At 35.7% G+C, this 4,917-nt stretch overlaps 1 long non-coding RNA gene across 1 annotated transcript; it reads right to left on the minus strand.

Moving 5' to 3' along the window:
- Positions 1-1,841: 1,841 nt before the first annotated feature.
- On the minus strand, positions 1,842-4,137 carry LOC138402969 (uncharacterized). The gene is made up of 4 exons (XR_011237278.1): positions 3,749-4,137; positions 3,396-3,584; positions 2,835-2,881; positions 1,842-2,311 (listed from the first exon to the last, which is right to left on the minus strand). It is a non-coding gene; the product is annotated as an uncharacterized lncRNA (long non-coding RNA).
- Between the last annotated feature and the right edge of the window lie 780 nt (positions 4,138-4,917).

The following is a 4,917-nucleotide window of genomic DNA, read 5'->3' on the forward strand; positions in this document are numbered from 1 at the left end:
AAACTAATTAGCATATTATCTTCTATATATAGAAAGAAAAGCTGTCTGACTAACTGCTTAGCTGTATCATCGCACAGCTAAAGCTACTGGAAGCTACAGCTAAGAATGGAGCTTTATTAATGTCATTCTGCTATCGGTCTGTCTGTCAGTTTGTTTGTACGTATGTCACAGGTGTCCTTAGCTCGTGGCACATTATTCTATTACATCATCATGATCAACCCATCGCCGGCTCACTACAGAGCACGGGTCTCTTCTCAGAGTGAAAAGGGTTAGCCCATAGTCTACCACGCTGGCCATGTGCGGATATGGAGAACTCTCAGGCCTGCAGGTTTCCTCACGATGTTTTTCTTCACCGTTAAAGCAAGTGATATTTAATTGCTTAAAAAGCACATAACTCTGAAAGGTTTAGGTGTGTGCCCAGAATCGAATCCCCGACCTCCTGAGTAGGAGGCAGACGTCTTAACCACTAAGCTATCACATACTTCCAGTATGTACCTACTATAGCAGCTACTAGCTGACCCACCCCGGCTTCGCGCGAGTTTTAAAAATCAGCGAGGGGTGGAGTTTCCAAAAATCTGTGTACCTACATCATAAAAGGAACCTAACCCAGTGGTTTAGTGTGTCCTAGGACTTAGTCTTTTTATATGTATAAGTTTATTATTATTGATAAAAATATCCCTTATCCTATGGCACACCCTATGTACAGAAATTGTCATTATATAGATTAGCATGGAAGCTTTTTTCAGGTATGTAATATATTGATTATTTCAGGGATGAAGATCAGAGTAACCAACATAGTTTAGCAAATGGTGAAGCAAAAGTGGTAATGCCACTCTCTGTGAGACACTCTCGGTGTCTCTATGTGATCAAATCGGAATCAAGGAGATCTTTTGAAGAAGCAGAGTAACCAACGTAGTAGACTCTGCCATAGAAGGCCTAGTAGAAATTAATAATTCTTAACTGTACATGATGTCTACTATCTTTGCTGTTTAAATTCAGTATATAATATACCGAAATTTCACATTCCTAACTTTTGTTTGGTTTTTGAGATAGACGCTGCCATAAAAATGCTCTAAGGCTCAAATCTATAGTGTGTACTTTGACTATGTTGACTCAAGTTAGACAGATAATATATGCTAGTGATATAGCGGTGCCTCGTTTTAACAGTGTCTTTAGTCTGAGCAAAGTCAACGTGCGCTCTATAGATCTCATCCTTAAACTGATAACTTTGATGGTGCTGCATTTCTTTATTTTTTAAGATAAAAAATTAATCCATATTAACATTATTAATGCGAATGTGCCTGTCTGTCTGTCTGTTTGCTAGCTTTTCACGGCCTATCTGCTCAATCGATTTTGACGTAATTTGGTACAGAGATAGCTTACATCCCTGGGAAGGACATAGGCTACATTATACCCTGGAAAATCAGAGTTCCCACAGGATTTTTATAATATATTTGTAGTCTACTCAGTGAGTTCTAGATAACGATACCACACATGCTAGGGTATGGAAAAATTCCATGCCGCTTTTTCATATGTGTAAACCCCTGGTAAATAATTTAATTGAATTTCAAATTCAATATTCGATTTAGTTAATGTTCAACACCAAATACCAAAATTTCAGGTTTGTAATATGCGGACGGACAAACGGACGTACAGACATAGCAGAATGACATCAATAGAGCTCCGTTTTTATCTTTTGAGTACTGAACCCTAAAAATAAATTTTTATTGTACAAAAACAAATTTGTCATTTCTTGAATACAACCCTATTATTAAGGAGTGTTTTTTTATTCAAAAAGCAAGAAATAAACAATTAAATTTTTTTATTTAAAAAATCTTGTAACAATCATAACAATAATTAATATTCTAACTTTGATAATTTATAGTTATAAATTTTGACATAGGTAACAGTATTTAATAAGTCATAAGTATGTAATAGGATAATGTAATATATAACCTTATGGTATTATAGAAGGCACCACCCGTACCAGTTAAACAAGGAGTAAATTGTGACCTTAAGCCCCAGGTTCGATTCTTAAGCAAATGCTGATTGCTTTAACTGAAGTCCCAGGTTTGATTTCTAAACAAATGCCGATTGAATTCCAAATCTAAAGTCTACACGCATTGTCTTTGATTTGGGATAGGTACCCCATCAGCCACTCGTTCAGCTTCAGTTTGCTGCTCTAGACTAGAGCTGCAGTTTGCTTGCAGTTAGCAATTCTATTGAGAGCCGCCGCATGCCGCTCCTCGATGGCTAGCCGCCATGTCTCCAACTGGTATGCTCAGTTGGGCATGGTTCACATCCTGCTGAACTGAAATGAAAATGGTGAACTTTACGTAACATGAGATTTTGCAATCGCAAAAGTAAAAAAAATGATAATGTAAGTATAATATGACAACTAGATGAAGCCTGCTACTTTGTCCACTTGGAGTTAGACTTTTAAAATCCTGTTGGGACTCTTATTTTCCGAGGCCAAAAGTAGCCACAAACTACCTCTGTACAAATTTTCGTTAAAATCAGTTAAACGGGTGGGCAGTGAACAGCTAGCAGACAGACTGACAGGCGCTTTTATGTTTATATTAAGTAAGGATTTAATAAAGTAAAAAAAATTACAATAATCTTAATATTATAAACTTATTAAAAGTAAAAGTTGTTTTTTTTCACTAACTAAAGGAAACTTAACCTGTATGCCATGTCTCCATAATGTTCTTTGTGGTGTGTGAAGTCTGCCAATCAACACTTGGCCAAGGTCATCTCACACTGAGAATCTTACTCAGAAGTAATGAAGGTGCTATCTATATGAAGGGATGTATGATGATAAATTAAATACTTACTTTGTCTTTTAAACTTCTTGTTGTTGGTCTCGAGCATTAAGTATGTCCTGAAAATAATAAAACTAGTTAGTCTTTATAATTAACTAGCTTATGCCTGCGACTTCGTCCGCGTGGACTACACAAATTATAAACCCCTAGTTCACCCCCGTAGGGATTGAATTTTCCAACATCTTAGCGGATGTCTACATCACACTAGCCATCTGCATGCCAAATTTCAGCCCAATCCGTCCAGTAGTTTAAGCTGAGCATTAATAGATCAGTCAGTCAGCTTTTTTTTCATATATTTATATCAAAGGTTAATTAAGTAGCTTATGCTTATCTGCATGTGTGCATCAAAATCACACACCATCCGTACATTGATATTGATATTCAAAAAATTTATATTTCACAATAGACAGGTTACTTGTGGTTAATTTTTGGATCTAATGTTATAGGTAAGGTGACATAACATAAACTGCAGCATGCGATGTAAGTATGACATCCAGTATTATAATGTGAAACCTACCTATGAAATGACTAGCATGTTTTTTAAATAGGTACTAATAGGTAAAAATAACTCACTCTTTGCCAATGTTCGGCAGTTTTGTCCTTGGACACACCTCCAACAGCGATTAGCTGGAGGGCAACGGTTTGTCGAGTAGTGGTTCTCCAGAGGCCCTCAAGCACGTATGGACAAGTCCCGTTGGGTCTGCGAACTCTACTAAGAGTTCGAACTGTCGGACCGACACCCTTCTAGTTGTATGTAGCCATCTATAAAGGCAAGAAGTCAGTTAAAATGGGCAATTCATGACTCACATTCAAGTTCTATGCTGAAGAACTAATATTAAGCTACTGTACACAACAAAATCACTCACGAATACCGGTATTCTACAGTATAGTCATAGTTATTCTACATTAATATGTTTTTCACTTACTTTTCAAAACAAAACCGTGGATCAAATTAAGAAAACATCAGCTAAAAATTAAAATAAGTCTGTTTATCAAAACAAACATTAGGTCGTAACTCGTAATGTCAATGTCAAATGTCCATAGATAATAATTGAAAACTAGTGTAAGTCGTACAAATTAAAAAGTCTTACATTTCTACTACGCTTCCTGTCAGGCAGAGATATTTAATTTAGCCATATAAAGTCGATAAAATACGCTAGTATGTTAATGTTGGCCAACTGCCAAATGTTAGATATTCGTAACTAGTTATCCACGCATGCGATACGGAATACAAAATCACGTGACCTAAATTTCATGGATTTCCAACTGGACTCAAAGTCTAACGAAAACTTTCAAAGATACAGCATAGCCCTGCAGGTCTGAGAAGTAGTAGGATTTTTCAATAAGTTTACATTTTATGAAAACTTTGAACTTGTTCAGAGACATCTCCAATAACATGTCTGGTCAAACTCAATTTATTTATTTGAGGCTAGAAAGTGGTAAATAGAAAAGGTAGGTACAGTAGATATACATTGTCTAAGCTAAGTTAGAATCTGTGTTTTTCAATGTGCGCTTGTTAGAACCTCTTATTGAGATTGCAAAGTTAGTTACCAGAATCAAATTTTTACTTAATATAACTTCTAGAAATCTACTTTTAAGACAAACATAACACTAGACGAATGCTACTAGTGGGTTTTTAGTTTTTAAAAATCCAGTGGGTTACTCTGTAGTTTTCCGGGATAAAAAATAGCTTAGGTAGGTATGTCCATTCTCGGGATGCAAGCTATCTCTGTACCAAAATTCGTCAAAATCGGTTAAGTGGATGGGCCGTGCACAACTAGCAGACAGACAGGCAGACTGAGCAAAACACTTTCGCATTTTATAATATTAGGTAGTATGAATTTAAAAAATCATATTAGAAAGCTATTTGTAAGTCTTTAACATACCTACATAATACTTACTATAGGAAAACAATTGTTTAAAAATTTTAAGGCTTTGATAAGCATTAAATATTTGAAAATCACTAACGAAAAGTGTCGAAACTTTTAAAAAATCCAAACACTTTTCATAAACTTTATATCGAATGTGTGCGCAATGTGCATGCGCAATATTAATGTAGACTATATCTGTCTCACTTTCATAAACGCATTCAAGA

Source organism: Maniola hyperantus, chromosome 11, assembly GCF_902806685.2.
Source record: "Maniola hyperantus chromosome 11, iAphHyp1.2, whole genome shotgun sequence".
NCBI lineage: Eukaryota > Metazoa > Arthropoda > Insecta > Lepidoptera > Nymphalidae > Maniola > Maniola hyperantus.